Here is a 19,197-nt window from a genome sequence, read left to right on the forward strand (position 1 = left end):
GTCGCTTTTTGTGTATTCTAAGAGAGGTAATTTCTAATTTATTAGCTGAAACTAATTGATTGAATTGAAGAGGGTAAATAATGACTCAGAGTTTGAAATTATGTACATCAATCAACTTTAAGATAAAATTATAAAAGCAATTTTAACGTTGCTCATATAAAACAACCCTTCCCATTTTTCTTTGGTTTGAAAAGTAACAATAACTTGTGTACTTAACATGAATATGCAATGAACAATCGATAGATAGTCGATTGGTTTGTGAGTCTGTCAGTCTGATTATTAATTTACGTAGCTGGAAGACGGAAATGTAACTTCATCTAATTCCTTGATGAAACATTTTACTTAAAAGCAGAATACTTGAACTTAATGGTATTGTTGACATTGGTACCAATTGACAATTGTCAGTTAGCGTCTTTCAATTTTTGCTGAAAAACGTTTAAAATATGAAATTTGACCAAAATTTAAAGTATTAAAATCTGAATCATCTTAGATTTGTTACGCTCTCTTAACCCCACTCACCGTTATTCTTAAAATATCCAGTTATTTTAGTTATTTTCAGATAAATAAGACCCTACTAAATTTTATTACCCTTTAATGAGGACAGCATTATATGGCTCAATGGACCAAAATTTTGATTCCAGGGCTAATTTTGGAATGGTTAGTGCAATAATGTAGGGTTATTTTAGGGTTCTCTGTTAGATAAATAGTTGGTTCCTTCACAGGGACATTGCAGGTTTAAAAAACGGGACCTCACGCATAATTCTATCTACTGTGTCTGTGAGATAGAGGAGGAAACACTCATCTGTGGTGGAGTAGCTAGATTTCAGGATACTTATCAGTTTCCGGGACTACAATGTGGTCCTAATTCCGCCTTTTGAAGCTGCAAAGTTGGGACTTGAAAAGCGTAAAGTTCTCTCCTCACTGACGAATGATAATAATAGTTTGTTGTACAAACTATTGTATTCACTTGCGGTTCGAATGCATTTATAATTTTGTGTAACAACAGATTTTAAGACTATTAGTCTTAAGATTATAATTTCAATCAAAGCGGCGGCGGGACACCTGTCTTTCTGTCTTCTTCCTGTCACAGACTTAAAAAAAACGACCTTGGACGAATGTGCCTCGATAGACAATCGGTTAAAGGCGAAACCCGCAAAGCTAAGATGTATTGCGATTCTAGGCTATATTCCCAGTCTATACCTTTAATGGTTAATATGAGAAATTTATAGTAAAGTATGTTTGCTAGTCGCCACGGTAGCCGAGCGGTTAGAGGCGAGACCTGCAAAGCTAAGATGTATTGCGATTCTAGGCTATATTCCCAGTCTATACCTTTAATGGTTAATATGAAGAAATTTACAGTAAAGTATGTTTGCTAGTCGCCACGATGGCCGAGCGGTTAGAGGCTAGACCTGCAAAGCCAAGATGTATTGCGATTCTAGGCTATATTCCCAGTCTATACCTTTAATGGTTAATATGAAGAAATTTATAGTAAAGTATGTTTGCTAGTCGCCACGATGGCCGAGCGGTTAGAGGCTAGACCTGCAAAGCCAAGATGTATTGCGATTCTAGGCTATATTCCCAGTCTATACCTCTAATGGTTAATATGAAGAAATTTACAGTAAAGTATGTTTGCTAGTTGCCTCCGTCCACGACACCTAATTTGGTAGTTGGATGTAAAGCCTGTCTGAAATAAATAGGCATTACTTTACCTTTTTTTTTTTACCTGCGTGGGTCAGAAAAATAAATTCAGTTAAAATGTTATTTTTGGATGAAAAAAAAAGAAAAATGGCTGAAAGTTTCTTTTAAATTCAATTAAAACCAAAGGATCTCAGTGGAACCAGATAATCAGAACCATTTCTTTGCTACAATGTATATTTAACTGGTAAGAAGAATTTTCAAGAGTTGAGCAACAATTACCTAATGTGCATTATGTAAGTTTATATATGGATCTTTGAGAGTAATGGTAAAGTTAGTTGATTGGATGTTGGAGAGAAGTTTGAGACTAAGTCGAAAATGGAGAAGGTAATATTAGCCCTTTCAGGATTTATACAACTCTCTGAGATTTCAGAAGTAAAGGGTGGATGAATGGGGTAAAGTTCCAGTTGGGATTGGAAGTGAAGCGTGATTGCGTTTGTGTTGGTAAAGTATGTGTTACTCAGGAGGGGGATTATCAGGATTGGTGAAAGGAAGAGTTGGTGGGTTTATTGGGGTCTGGATATGTGTGGATCCTCCAGTCTCTCTCTTCCCAGTGGAAGGGCAAGTCAACTCCTCCAAGGCCTTGTCTCTTCGTGCAACTTACCTAGTCCAAAAGGGTAACGAACAACTTCTTCTTCAGCCATTTCCCTATTAGCTACTTCTTGCCTCTGGAGAGTACTGTTAGATGGTTTAACTTAAGGCACGAAATATGTGAGCTGAGTTTGAAGGTTGTGTCAGTGAGTTTTAGAGACTCTCTGTATGCTCGTGAGTTACTTTCGCCCAAATACTTTGTGTGCTGTAAAAACGCTTTGGGTGTGTCTCTGTGTTGAACATTTCCTCTCCTTGTCCACATCCTACAGCTTTGCCTTCATCAAGTTCCTCAGCTTTTCCATCTTCTTCGTAGTCTCCTTGTCTTTTCCATCCAACACATTTCTGTCTAGAAACTATAAATGATTAGCAAGAGAAGTATAGTTTCTGTTACAACTGTACTGAAGTGAAACTTGCACATACATACCCACGTACACAAGCACCTAAAACAAACTTTACTCTAGATGTCCATTAATTAGTTCTCAACTCTTAACTACACACACTATACCAATGTTGGACTCATTAGATAGTCCAAGTACAGAATGCTGCAAGGAGTAATCCTGGGATTATCCTTATCCCTCTCCAAGGAGTGGTGCTTTCTCATACTAATTTCCATTACCGCTTCCTTTTCTAAGTGAACTGAAAAATAAAGAAAATCATAATTTATTAAATAATTCGCTCCTCATGGCTGAAAGTAGAGTATTTTCATGGGATTTTCTTTCTAAAACTAGTTTTCATATGAAATAATCTTAAGTGAAATCGGATATGAAAACTTTCAAGGAAACTACAGCAAAAATCTTGAGGGAAAACACCTTTAGAAAATTTGCATTTTCGGTCACTGTATTTTTAATATTTCAATAGGCGCCACGGTAGCTGAGCAGTTAGAGGCTAGGCCCGCAAAGCTAAGATGTATTGCGGTACTAGGCTATATTCTCAGTCTATACCTTTAATGGATAAGATGAGAAATTTACAGTAAAGTATGTTTGCTAGTCGCCTCCATCCACGACACCTAATTTGGTAGTTGGAGGTAAAGTCTGCCTGAAAAAGGAGGCTATAGTTTACTTTTTTTTTTAACTAGTTATTATGTTACAACTAGTTACAATATTACAATAACTAGGAAATATCCTGACTTAAGCCCGGCTGTGAATTTTTTTCTTACTTCAAGTAGATAATATATTTCAATTTCAAAGTGTTAAACCAGTTTCAGCATAGTAACCGATGTTGACTTTATTTCAGGTGATGATATATTTTATGTAATTATATATAAAGTAAGTAAGTAAAGTAATTGCCTATTTTTTCAGGCGGGCTTTACGTCCAACTACCAATTAGGTGTCGTGGACGGAGGCGATTAGCAAACACACTTTACCGTAAATTTCTTATATTAACCTTTAAATAAAATTCAAGGCCTAAAGACCGGGATTCGAACCCAGTACCACAATGCATATTAGCTTTGCAGGTCTCGCTTCTTAACCGTTCGGCTATCGTGGCGCCTTATCGTAATTATATAATTATATATATATATATATATATCTTCATTTTGGCCTGGGGACTGCTATTGTGACCTATTATAATGTGGTTACATTCTTTTTTTGACTGCACTTACGAGACATTTTGCGAGAGTTTAAGTCTCATAAAATCCCTCTCGGGCCTTATGATTCTCCGCCTCATTGCCATAATACATCGAATCTCCATGCAACCCAGTCGAGAAAGATCTTATTTCCTACTAATCCTGAGAAGACCATATAGAATTTGATAGCCTCAGGTCGCCTTGGATTCCTGAGTTTATAAAGATTTTAGAGTTAATTCTTTGACTTCTATTCTTCTTAATTATTCCTCAACAACTCGTTGGTTCATTGTGGCAAGCTCCACTTGAAAGATATTTAAAGCTTACTTAGACGCTGTACGTTCAAATTAGCCCCATAAATTCTGGCTCCCACTCCTTGCTGTTTCTTGAAGTCGTCCATATGGCGTAACACAGTAGTCATAACAGCTTCCAGCCAATCCAGCACCTGGGAATTAGATATGAACTGGCGGTCATACAAAGCATATATTGCAATTAAAATTCCATGATTTATCTATTACCTAAAGATGGTTATTATTTTGTAATCAAAATATATTTCATGTTAGCTTGTTTAATAATGTATTGCGTAAGAAATATATTTTGTATTTTATTACAGGCAGTAAAGAAGTTGAATGTTCCGTATACGTCCCTCAGACGGTAAAAGGTCTTTTAATATAGGCAGTAATCGTAGTTATCAAAGAGTTGCTTTAGGGGAATGGACGAAGTGAGAGGTGAAGTGGAAGTACCGCCAGCGGTGGTTTTGGATAAAGGGGCAGAAGAGAGGCTGATAGTGGCTTGAAGGTGTATGCTCAGCTTGGCGGGTAACTAAGTGAATTGCCCTGTCTAATAAATATATGTGTACGGGGGGGTTTATGGGTGTGCGTAGGACCTGGCAGACGAAGAGAGAGAAGTTGAAGTGTGTTGTAGAGAGCTCGGCTAGGTTATCCTGGATATTGTTTTAGCGGCAGAAAATGTTCAGGGTTGTGGCGCGCGCGCTGCTGTTGCTGATGAGGAAGGTCCTTAGTGAGGGAGAGTGCCTGTAGGGCCAGAACTGGTAGAGAGAACTCTGGCAAGGATGATGATGGTCTGGGTGGGGGGAAGTTGCCCGTCACACACATTAGACAGTCTGTGTTTGGAGGTGATGTGTATAGGCTGGGAGTGGAGGAGGAAAGGTTTCTAGGGGTGAGGATAGTAAAGAGAGAGGCTCTTGCCTTGAAGAGAGAGAAAGAGAGCGGCCAAAGAGCGGGGCGACTCTCTCTCGCACCCGACCAACCAATAGGAGAGCTTATTGATCACAATGGAGTGGGGGGAGCCTACATGTATGTTATATGATGTATAACCCCCACTACCCCCTCGGCAGGCACACAGAGAACCGCACCCTTGGAAACCATGGATATATTGATTCCATGTGAGGCTGCCTCTTTCTATTCACGCACACACCCGGCCCACAACGGTCACACATGCACATACACTGATATATATATATATGTGTACATCTATAAGGGCGGCCACATGGACATTCACATCCCTCTTCAGCTCTGAAGGAAACAAGGATATCTGCCCCGGCAACCGCCACAATATCTGCAGCCAAAAATTTGACACTACTAACTTTTACCACAGATAATGTAATTAAATGTTCTGTAAAATTAACAATTTACTGTAAAAAAAAAGAATACTCTCCGCCCCAAAATGGTGGTCCCAACATACGTCACTTTATCCTTAATTTCGTTGATTTTTTTACCGTAAGAAACCAACGTGTATCCCCCTGGCAACCCACCAACCTACGCTGTATAAAACTAACTAGTAGGCGCCACGGTAGCCGCGCGGTTAGAGGCTAGACCCGCCAAGCTAAGATGTATTGCGGTACTAGGCTATATTCCCAGGCCTATTCCTTTAATGGTTAATATGAGAAATTTATAGTAAAGTATGTTTGCTAGTCGCCACGGTAGCCGAGTGGTTAGAGGCTAGACTCGCAAAGCTAAGATGTATTGCGGTACCAGGCTATATTTCCAATATATACCTTTAATGGTTAATATGAGAAATTTATAGTAAAGTATGTTTGCTAGTCGTCGCCGTCCACGACACCTAATTTGGTAGTTGGACATAAAGTCAGCCTGAAAAAATAGGCAATTACTTTACTTTAAAACTAATTAGTTTGATAATTCCTCATTTTCCTAACAAAGTTTAGGAAACCATCTTTAGGTAGATTCAGAGATTTAATGGTCATCTGTGAAGCTGATCTTTTTTTTATTGGAATTTGTTTTTTGCTCAATGGTAAACATTTTTGAGTATACAAGGAACTCCAGCAAGGGTGTATAATATAGGCGGTAACAAGATGACTTCTAAACGACCGGGAAATACCGACGTTTTAAAAGAAAAGATATCCTGGAGTATCCACAATAATCCCGCATGTCAGACTTGATCAATTACTGGAGAAATTTCAACAACACCTTTCAAAGAAGCAGCCAATACTCCTTAGAGCATTACCATGAGATAGGTACAAATTGGCTGGAAGTATGATAAACAGTCAGGCAAAGTGTTTCAGCTCTGTTCCCGACATTAACTAACTTTCTAAATACAATGAATGTAAGAGGAAACATACCAGTTGTAAGCTTACATTAAAACTACTGGGCTAGATTTGCCACTCCAAAATAAAAACTAGAATTGTAATGACGTAAAAAGCAGCACACTATGACGTCATTTTCTTTCCTTGTAAAGCAGCACGTAATATGATCTTTGTGCGACATTGTTTTCTCTCACTGAAATTATTCAGATTTTTGTTCTTTTGTTCTTTACTATTTCTTTAATATTGCTTTCTCTTTGTTGTCTGTAATACAAAGAAATCACTGATATATATATAAAATCAGGAAAGGAAGCAAAAGATGATAAAAGAAGTCAATAAAGCAACTGTGTGAAGTGCTATAAGATTTCACCTTCACTCCTGTGTTGAGTTACCCGTAACTAAAGAAGGAAGAAGAGAGAGAGAGAAGGAGTGGAGTTGCTACCCTTTGGGTGGGTGTGGAGCTGACGGTTTCAAATTTCCAAACAGGCACACTGTTAGCATAATGACGCCAATCCTAGCTTCAAATCACTCGTTCGTTCTGTGCAGTCCATGTTGGACTTGTGTAACAGAAATTAATGAATGTAAAGCAAGCGGGTTAAGTTCATGATTTGGTCGCCGAGTATGAATGTATACAGTGTTCATTTTAAGACGGCTCAAATGCATTTCATGCTTAAACGGTTAATCTGAGCAAAAAATGGTAGAGGAAAAATTTGTTGCCCGTCACCTCTAGTTTCAGAATATGTGACTTGATTTTATATTCCTGCCCGCATACGCGGCTGATATTTAAGTGTCAATATATTTCATGTAAAGGATCAAACTTATTCCTTAATTTTTCAAATAATGCACTTTACTCAACTTGTGAAGCACATACTGTGCCTTCAAAAGTGCCTCCTCAGATACAGAGAGCAGTTGATAACCTCCTGGCTAACCTGGCTTGCGAGCCAGGGGAGGCACCTTTGAAGGCACAGTACATGCTTCACAAGTTGAGTAAAGTGCATTATTTGATAAATTAAGGAATAAATTTGATCCTTTACATGAAAGATATTGATCACTTAAATATGTGGCAGGAGGTTTCCATTTTTTTTTGGTAATTAAACGCAACTCTCTCAAAATTTACCAAATAATTATTAATCCTTCTTGTTTGTAATAGATGTGAAATTAATTTTTAGCCATTTTGTGTATGCTTGAGAACATCTAAAGCTCTTAACATTTGATTATTGCTACGAAAATCACTCGGAAAACTACTTATTTCCCTATATTAAGAAAAATACTAGCTTAACTGCCTTGGCAATATTTTCAGAAGAAAGGGGATGAAAAAATACATAAAAATGACCTATCACGTGCTCTTTTTTCTCTTTGATAACAAGTTAAAAAATTGAAATATGATTAGTAAATACCAGATTTTGAAATAGCCTAGCACCTTTAATTTTAAAGATATCAAATTGCGGTTTCCAGTTTCTTTCATAACTTTTTATACTCTTTAAAACTATGTATATGAAAATGGGGGTCAACTGCAAACCCTTACTTTTGGTCGCGCGTCAGCCGCGTATGCGGGCAGAAATCTAAAATCAAGTCACATATTCTGAAACTAGAGGTGACGGGCAACAAATTTTTCCTCTACCATTTTTTGCCCAGATTAACCGTTTAAGCGTGAAATGCATTTGAGCCTTCTTAAAATGAACACCCTGTATAATTCAAACTTTAAAATAATGCATCTTCAAACTTTAAAACTAAATGAATTTAAAATTTAAAAGTAATAATTAAACTACCAAATAATTTTAAATAAAACTTCTACATCTTATTGCCTGACATACAAAGTTAAATATTTGATCAATATTTTTGATGGAATCAATTGTTAATAATTGTTGGTAACAATCATGCAAAGATCCTTTAGTATCATTACAGGATTGGTTCTAAATGGATTTAATGTTGGGCATTCAAACAAAAAATGGATTAAAGAGTCGGGGGCTTCATCATACTACAAATTATACAAATATTGTTGTTATCAAATTCAAATTTACTGTTGTTAAAAATATAAAGTAAATTTTGCTAAATTGGCCGCTAAACGTAATTGAATTATTATTCTTATCTTTTTAATGTTACAGTTAAAGTTTAAATAATTCTCTCCTAATCCTAAAGTGCTTAGATTTCTATAAAGTCAGTTATATTTAGAATTAAGTACTGATTCAATTTCTATACTTAAATAGTTTTTACTTAATCTGGATATTATATTATTTAGTTCAATTTTAAAATAAATTGTGACTCCATTGATAAAGACTTGTGTGTGTGTGTAGCCAATAGATTGTAACTCGTATTTTAATGGAGAAACGCTCCATTTTATGCCTTCAACCTGGACTACATGCACTGACCTTAACATTCCTTTTATCACCGAAGTCGCTGAGAACACGATACAGAAAACTCCACTTCAGCCTGCAATCTCATATAAATCCTCTTGCTAAAAATCTTTCTTCTAGAACTCTTCCTGATAACCCGGAGAAGACGTCTTAAAAGATAGTGGCCTCGTGATCTCCTCTCAAATGAAAAGAGTGACTAACCATCTATGTTTGGGAGTGTTACCACTGGGTAACTTCTCCACTCGTTACCTTATCATTTGTTACTCTATTGTTATCATTGTTACTTATAGCACTAACGCACTGATTGTAGCACAAATAAACGCAAAAAAAAAAATAAATTGAGAAACGCAGTTGTAGGTAACATTGTTGCCATTGGAATCAATTTTGTGGTGTAATTTAAGAAGAATTACGGGGTGTATTGATGTCCTTAATGGACGGAAACTTGAAACTCTGGTCTTCATATGTACTTCTTGAGAGATATTCATAAAAAAGAGAGATATTCATAGAAGAGAGAAACATACTCAAAAAAAGTGAAAGATATTCATAAAGCAGAGAGAAAGATATTTATAGAAGAGAGAGATATTAATAAAAAAGTGAAAGATATTCATAAAGCAGTGAGAGATATTCATAAAAGAGAGAGATATTCTTAAAAGGGAGAAAGATATTCATAGAAGAGAGAGATATTAATAAAAAAGTGAGATATTCATAAAGCAGTGAGAGGTATTCATAAAAGGGAGAGATATTCTTAAAAGGGAGAGAGATATTCATAAAAGAGAGAAAGATATTCCTAAAGAAGTGAGAGATATTCATAAAAAAGAGACTAGACAAGCTAATAACTGTAAATAGATAAATAACTAGTAGATTTTCTTTTTTTTTTTTTTTTAAATAGGTACGTATAATAAGCTTACAGACTGTTGGTTGTAGATCTTATACAGTGAGGTAGACTTACAGGCAGGCCAACCCAAACAGCTTGTTAGAGGCGGTAGCTAACAATAGGTGGTGCAAAGAGGGCCTCTATCGCTGAGGGAAACCCATCTATCTGGGATGCTCCCAGTTTAGCATCTAGGGCAATGTTTACTCAACTATCACACCACTAGTTGGCAACACCCCATTCAAACGGCTAGTAATGATGAATAGATCTGGTATTAGCCTAAACCCACTATCATTCTATCATTAGAACGAAGGCATTCACTCTAGGCTAGTTTATTTAAAGATTATTTATCATATAAATACAGACAACCACATAATACAGCTGATTTTTATTACATTGTTCAAACTATTCATAAGCGGAAGTAATAAAATGGCGTAAAATTTTAAAATTTTGCACGACTTCATGAATAAATTACTTAATAAGTAAAAATGCTGATGGGTAACATCCGTTAGCGTGGCTAAATCATGTATGGAACTTGTTCAGCGACAATTGAATATTAGTTGCCGAAAAAGTCGGTGGCGCATAACATTTCAGCCGCCTTGAAGTGGTTTTCTGAAAGCGAACTTAAGGGAAGGTTTAAGACAAGAACATTACAATGAAGAGAGAGTTTGCTGGGGAATTCGTTGATCCCGGGATTTCGCTCGTGCGTGCAAGGAAAGGGAATCTCCTGAATTGGGAAATTGGGAACGTAGAAAGAAGCAGCGACCATACAGAGGGTAGGATCCTGTTTAAACAAAAAAAAAATGTTAATGGAATTTGCGGGAATTTAGAATTTAGGACTCCAGTGACTGGAGATGGTTTTTACAGAGAACGATGAGCGATACGAAAACGGGATGATATTTCCGGTAGTAGACTTTCTTTTTTAAGTCAGAATTTTTATCCCATTATTATCCAGAACAGAGCTGAAACTGAATACTCCTCCAAAAAAACCAACTTATCCGAAAACGAAGTCGTCTCTCTGGAGAAAATGTTTCAAATAAAAGTTGTGGATCAATCAAGATCGTCACTTTCGAGAAAATCTCCACCATTCTGTAAAGCAGTATACTTCCGGTTAAGACGGAAAAGCAGTAATTCAGTAAATTCAGCGTCTCCAGTAGTAGACGAAGACTGATAGGCTGATGTAACCTAGAGGCTCCAGTCACAACTCTATCCTAAACTGGAATGAACTACTGCAACTAGAAAACGAAAACTCTACAAGATTCTTTTGTGGGACAAAAAAAAGAAGAATGTTATCTTATACTTTATCTGTCTGTTAGTAAAAAAAATAAAAGCCAATGGAGCATAGATAACGGCACACTCCTTTAACCCCTTCTTTACTTTAGACGACATATGAACGGTGAGCGTGCGCATTCCATCACCCTAATTCTCCAAAACATTTCCATGAGAAAGTCCTACCTGCTATTGTGAAATTGCTCTTCCAGTAAACGGAAGGGACTTGCCAGGATGGATTCTGTGACAGTTCCGCGTGTACTTCCCTAGAAACCCTTCCTCTCATTCCGTTACCTTAGGTAGGAAGCTGGAGAGAGAGAGAGAGAGAGAGAGAGAGAGAGAGAAAAGAAATAAATCTTTCCTTGATGTATTCCGGGTGTTATCTAGTTAGTGCACCCTTTGTGATTGCTACCTTCCCCGCACATATTGGATATATCACGGTTCATTGGGAAATTACTATGTATATAATAATATTCAATGTGTATAGTATTCATAGATAAACTATTCAAATCAATTATATAGAAGGCTGTGGCACTAAACAGAAAAAAAAACAGCTGTCACGATTTCTAGTGATCATGTTGCAGCGCATGTTTAATTTACATCGAGAATGCTGTCAGTGCAAGGTGAAAATTCCTGCGTAGATACTTTTTTAGCGATGTACCAGCCTAATAAAATTAAAGTAAAGTAATTGTCTATATTTTCAGGCGGGCTTTACATCCAACTACCAAATTAGGTGCCGTGGACGGAGGCGACAAACAAACAAACTTTACTGCAAAATTTCTCATATTAACCATTAAAGGTATAGACTGGGAATATAGCCTAGTACTGCAATACATCTTAGCATTGCGGGTCTAGCCTTTAACCGCTCGGCTATCGTGGCGCCTTATACTTTTAGTGAAAAATCAGTTTCCCAAACTGAAACCAGTTAGAGGGAAAGTGAAAAGTATGCGGAAAATGCCGACCCACTCTAAACTCTGCGAGATTTACCTCTCTATCTCTCAATGTTTGCACAATGAGTATTGATGCAACCTGGTTTAAGTGCGCTCTGCAATCTGTCAGTTCCCCACCTCGTAAATGAAACTCCCTCCTACCTAATATTGTTTACTTGTTGCTAGCCATTATTAAAAGAAAATTATTTTTAAAGGGAAAACATTTCTCTCTAATTTTCCTTCTTCTTAAACTATCTCTTGTTGCAATTCTTCTCATTATAACTTATCTCTTTTTCAATCTTCGAATTACGAAACACATTCAAGGACGTAAATCAGCTAGGCGCCACGATAATTTGATAGTTGGATGTAAAGCCTACCTGAAAAAATAGGCAATTACTTTACTTTCCTTACTTTACTGACCAGGAAGTCCTTTCCTATTTGACTTCCTATTAGCTGAACTGGAATTCTCAACCCTCACAATTTCCGCTAATAGTCAAAACGACTGAGGCATAGTTGGGCCGCTGCTGAGGAAAGGTCACTCTTCCTAACTTCTGAAGGACCTATTTCGGCATTCATCGCCATTGTCCAAGTACTGGCTTTAAACCAACGCCCACTCACATAATGTACCCACCCAATCCTTTCTCGTTTCTCTGAGTTGTACAGTTGTAAAATTCTTAAATAAATGACATATTTATTAAATTAACTATGACAAAGAAGGCAGTTTGAAGTAGATGGGCCTTAGATTACACCAGTAATGTGTCCTGCAAAGTAAAGCAATTGCCTATTTTCTCAGGCGGGCTTTACATCCAACTACCAAATTAGGTGTCAAGGACGGAATGTGTCCTGGTTAGATGATAAACAATTTTTTCAGGTCTATCCTGAGGGAGAGAAAAAAAACACATTTTTCTTCTCTAAAATGAACAAGATTCAGCAGACTGCAGTCTGCAAAAAGAAAATGAAGAATAAAAAGTTGGGGATGTAAAAGATAGTTTGATATCTCCATGGATGCGGTTAGTCGGTTGTCTGTTGTAGCCTTAATCTATATAGTAGAGTTTGTTTTACAGTAGATAGTTCCTACTGAAAGAGATGGTCGTTACAAGAGAGAAAGAGAGAGAGATACTAGTATATACACAACAAAAAGGTTACTTTTTTTGCATCATAAAGGATACGGTAGCCAAGCGTTGAAAAACTTTTTTTATTTCATGTATATCCGATTGCGTATATATACATTATATTATCCTGCATTCTGTCTGTAGCCTTATGCATTTTTTTTTTTGACATCCTTCTTTCCGTGTATACACTGCACACATATACACACTGCCCTTTAATTTTCTACCCTATTCAAATCACTTTTTCTTTTTTTTTTATTATGAAGCCAACTTAACAATCTCAGTAGTGTTTCATACATTATAACCCCCCCCCCCCCCACAGTCCCAGAGTGTTGGGTTAGGTTGGTTTGGCTGAGTAGTTAAAAGAATTGTGGGTCACACAAAGGGTAAAGGTTTTTTCCTACCCTTTTCCAGACCCAGGGTAACAAACTTCTCACCCTAGTCACAAAGTCCCAACACTGTTTTATCTCACCCTTTACACCCTTTACACGTACACATAGAGTTTAAATACAACAACATATAACTGTCTGTCCCTTCTTCACCCCTGAGATCGAGTGTGAATGAAAAAAAAAAAAATAGTTCCGGGTGCCTTTTTTGCATAGACCCTTTAGTGCAGTAGTTATTATTGGCAGATGCACCACCCTACAGTACAAAAAAAAACCTTTATTTAGTTGAAGCTCATTCACATGCATCCTAGTTAGTTATCTCATATACATTCAAACACACATAGACACAAAGTTGGTTAAAAAAAAAATAAAAAAAAATTCTATACTCGTCAGTAAGGTTATATATATATTTTTTTCCCTATTCTTAAATAATGACTAAGTTTGTGTATAATGTTATGTCCTTGTAGAAGGCGAACCATTTTTTTTTTTGTACCCTTTATACACATTACCTTATACAAAAATCATCAAACAATACAACCAAATAGACAAATAGATGGCATCACCTACTAAAAAAGCCATTTACACATGCGCACATTCACTAAAACCATATGACATCACCAAAATGGAGTAGACAAGACATCTGCGAGGAATATTCAGATCAATTATACTTTGGAACCTCACTGTGCTGTTTACATGGCGATCTGTTTTGATAGTTGAAAAATTTGGTGTAAATACTTTCTCTTGCTCCAGCATCATTAAGTGAAATATTGTAGCATTTCCAATTGGCCAATTTTCTCCAGATTCTTTATTTTTGGTTTAAATGTATTTAAGTCTAATAAATAATACAAAAGAAAGCAATTTGATTAGGGTTGTTGAAAAAAAAAATTACGATTAAAAAAGTAAAAAAAAGAAAAAGAAAAAGTAATTGCCCATTTTTTCAGGTGGGCTTTACTTCCAACTACCAAATTAGGTGCAGTGGACGGAGGCGACTAGCAAACATACTTTACTACAAATTTCTTCATATTAACATTAAAGGTATAGACTGGGAATATAGCCTAGTACCGCAATACATCTTAGCATTGCGGGTCTAGCCTCTAACCGCTCGGCTAACGTGGCGACTAGCAAACATACTTTACTATAAATTTCTCATATTAACCATTAAAGGTACAGACTGGGAATATAGCCTAGTACCGCAATACATCTTAGCTGTGCGGGTCTAGCCTCTAACTGCTCGGCTATAGTGGCACCTAAAAATTACATTATAAACGAGAATATAAGCCTTTTATTTTAGAGGAAATTTATTATTTTATGGCAAAAGAGGAAAAACTGTCAAAGTTGGATGTTTTTTAATGTTACACTTTTTTGTGCACTTTTACAATCAAACCTTGTACAATTGTTCTTCCGGATCTGTTTTAATATGTCCAAACATTCAGTGAAATGGCACTTTCTAGGTAACTCTAACCAATTCTCTTTACCAGAAGTATCCTAATTCGATTTTTCCCGGGAACATGTTACAAATTAAGGTTGTAAAACTATCTATAAGATCTCTTCTAGAAAAACGTAGGAGCTTATTTTTTAGTTGGAGCCGCGTGGACACTCTACTAGTTAAAAACCACTAAAAACTATACAAATCTATTCATTGAGTGTTATTAGCTGTAGATAAGATTGATTTTGATGAGTACAGCCACGAAAAGGTGATTGTAGCTATTTAGACACGAGCAGAATATTGGGATTAGATTAGGACGGCTGAAGGGCTAAATAGAATAAAAGATAATATTACTGACTAAGAGTTTAATGGCTAGCATTAACACTAACTTAGGAGCGATCTTAGATTACAATAACTAATTAAGGTAAACTAAATATAAACTATTATTGAAAGAATTGGCTGAACACTGAATGACTAGTAGAGTAACGTCGTGAAGAGAGTGTAAGAATGAATTCTCAGCGAGTGAATGCAATGCCTGAATGCGATTGAGTGTCCCGAGCTGTAGTCTGGCGTCTTAAATACTCAGATACTTGGACAGCTTCTGCTGTTATGAGCTAGCCTGCTGTTATGGGCTTTAACCCTTTTAACCTTTCACAGCCACTTTTTCCAACTTTTTGATTTCTTAAATCTGTGTCGCTACAATTGAAACAACGCTAATTGTTAGCCAATATTTCTTCTAAGATGGGGCCAATTAGGTGTCGTGGATGGCTTCTAAGTAATGTTTCATAAGCCTAACGTGTCTTCATTGAAATGAGGCTTCAAAGGATAGCACAACCATATCCTCACCTAAAACTGCCCTTAATAGAAATTTCCCGGGAAAATGGTTCATATAAGAAAACGCAGAACTGACTTTTATGCATTTTATATTTTCCATGCTTAAAGAAAATCTTAGGGCCATTTTTAGGAAAATCTCAAAAAAATACAGAATCAATAAAGTGGCTTATTCAGTATTTGTTTTTGGCTGTTCTGATGACTGAACTGATATGAAATCATCAAAAATATCAAGCAACAATAAAAAGAAATACACTATACATTTTCAAAATAATCGATCGATCCACGATTCAATAGTGTAATTTAGTCAAACATTTTTTTGCAGATTAAAAGTTTTTGTATTAAAATATAAAAATAGAAACTCGACAAACTATTTATAGTGTATATAATACAAAAGAAGTAAGATAACTACGTGCGAAAATCGATGTACTGTACAATATTCTATAAGTGTATATTGATAGTGTACATATCAGAACACCTGGTTCACGTAAAGATTCAGATCTTATACCTGCAATCTACGCAGTAGCTTGAACTATATGTTGATCACAGCATCCCTTAACTCCCCTTAAATATTTTGTTCAACCCTTTCCTTTCTTTTATATTTTTATGCCCTTTTTTTTTATCTATCTCCCTTCTTCCGTTTAATTCAAAACCGTTATACTTAGTTTGTTCTCAATACAAATCGATATATCTGTTCGATAAGATAGATGTACCAGGTATATATTTTTAATAGTGATTTGTTACGCTTCGCACTTTTATTGAATTGAAGTCAGATTTTAAAATAACCTTTTTAAATATATTATATTCAAACGTTCTTGGTAAAATGTATGAATGGGAATTCTCACGTCAGTTGTCCGTAGCTCAGCAATATGTTTAGGTTTTGTGTTCGGTTTGTTGACGCATGCGCAAGATTCAGGATGCTGCCACCTTGATCACATAATAGCTATTCCTATATTACATTCTTTTATGAGCATGATGGGTTTAATTGGTTATAGTGTGAAGATGATTTTATTTTGATCAATTTGTTACACTACAAACTCGTTTCCGTTTGTTTTAAATAAATATTTTAAGTAAAGTATTGCCTACTTTTTCCGGCGGGCTTTACTTCCAACTATAAAATTAAGTGTCGTGGACGGAGGCGACTAGCAAACATACTTAACTATAAATTTCTCATATTAACCATTAAAGGTTTTGATTGGGAATATAGCCTAGAACTGCAATACATCTTAGCTTTGCGGTTCTAGCCTCTAACCGCTCGGTATCGTGGCGACTAGCAAACATACTTAACTATAAATTTCTCATATTAACCATTAAAGGTTTTGATTGGGAATATAGCCTAGAACTGCAATACATCTTAGCTTTGCGGTTCTAGCCTCTAACCGCTCGGTATCGTGGCGACTAGCAAACATACTTTACTGCAAAATTTCTCATATTAACCATTAAAGGTATAGACTGGGAATATAACCTAGTACCGCAATACATCTTAGCTTTGCGGTTCTAGCTTCTAACCGCTCGGTATCGTGGCGACTAGCAAACATACTTTACTGCAAAATTTCTCATATTAACCATTAAAGGTATAGACTGGGAATGTAGCCTAGTACCGCAATACATCTTAGCTTTGCGGGTCTAGCCTCTAACCGACCGGTATCGTGGCGACTAGCAAACATACTTAACTATAAATTTCTCATATTAACCATTAAAGGTTTTGATTGGGAATATAGCCTAGAACTGCAATACATCTTAGCTTTGCGGTTCTAGCCTCTAACCGCTCGGTATCGTGGCGACTAGCAAACATACTTAACTATAAATTTCTCATATTAACCATTAAAGGTTTTGATTGGGAATATAGCCTAGAACTGCAATACATCTTAGCTTTGCGGTTCTAGCCTCTAACCGCTCGGTATCGTGGCGACTAGCAAACATACTTAACTATAAATTTCTCATATTAACCATTAAAGGTTTTGATTGGGAATATAGCCTAGTACCGCAATACATCTTAGCATTGCTCAAATTGGGAATAATCTTTCTTCTTTTTGGATTTACAAATCAATCACCAAAAAAGGCGAGCAATGCTAAGGTACGTCACGCCCTTTTACAAGGTGATGAAAAAACATCTACATTATTGAATCAATAAAAAATGGTTTAAATTGTTGATAAACGCCAAATTTGGTAAATTGGCATGCCTTTTTTAAGACTTATCAAAACAGGAAGAGGTTTTGGCTGCTTAGGACGCAGTAATAGGTATAGAAGAGGAAATAAAAGCAGGTGAGTGGCTATAATAGTTGGAGGGGAGGGAGAGAGCTGGAATTGGATAACATTAAGAAGGGGAGCGAAGTTGTGACGGGTGGCCTCTGGTCAGGGTCACGCCCTGCCAGCGTGACCCCAAGTCACGCTACACTGGACACTGATAATTGATGGAAGGGGCTACCCTCTTTTGGAAAATATTTTACTCTGGCCCTATCCCGGACCGGTAGTAATCATCAACATGCCTCATCCAACATGGTCAAGCCCTCATCGTATAACACCATTTGATATTCACACATGATGGTCAACTACATCACCGTATCATCATCATCACTATTGCCGACAACTTCACTCTCTCTCTCTCTCTCTTTCTCCTTCTACTTTATTGCACATATAAAACCTTAAGCCGATTTAACGCTGAAATTTTATTACTGTTAAAAACCCATAATATAGTTCTAATCCTGTGAACTGTGTGGTTTTCATAGCGTTTTACACTTTGGTACTTTATCTACTTTCACCCTCTCCTGGTATTACGCTGGGAAATGCTCGTCTGGAGGGATACCCGACAAATCTAAACAGAAATTCACTCGATTTTCTCAAAGTTTTAACTCACTGATTTTCTCCAAGTCCTAACACACCGATTTTTTTTTTTATTAATACTAACAATAATAATAAAAATAATAATAACAATAATAATACTAATGGTATAGACTGGGAATATGGCCTAGTACCGCAATACATCTTAGCATTGCGGATCTAGCCCCTAACTTCTCGGCTATCGTGGCGACTAGCAAACATACTTTACTATAAATTTCTCATATTAACCATTAAAGGTATAGACTGGGAATATAGCCTAGTACCGCAATACATCTTAGCATTGCGGATCTAGCCCCTAACTTCTCGGCTATCGTGGCGACTAGCTAACATACTTTACTATAAATTTCTCATATTAACCATTAAAGGTAAAGATTGGGAATATAGCCTAGTACCGCAATACATCTTAGCTTTGCGGGTCTAGCATCTAACCGCTCGGCTACCGTGGCGCCTAACACACCGATTTTCTCCTAGTCCTAATTCACTGATTTTTTTTTATCAATAATAATAATAATAATAAATAGTAATAATAATAATAATAATAATAATAATAATTTTTGGGGAATTCGAGGTGCTGTCATGAATATTTATTTATTTATTCTGTTTTAACCAGATAGGTGTACAGAAGAAGTTACATAAACAAAACAAATACTAAAGGATACAAATTGAGCAGAACTTAAACAAAAAATAATAATAAAATAATAAATCACATAATGTAAAAATAAAATAAAAAAATTAATAAAAATAAAAAATGAGAATTAAGCTTCTAAATTAAAT

Source organism: Rhodnius prolixus, unplaced genomic scaffold, assembly GCF_049639745.1.
Source record: "Rhodnius prolixus isolate KJV_2025 unplaced genomic scaffold, Rpr scaffold_1, whole genome shotgun sequence".
Taxonomy (NCBI): domain Eukaryota; kingdom Metazoa; phylum Arthropoda; class Insecta; order Hemiptera; family Reduviidae; genus Rhodnius; species Rhodnius prolixus.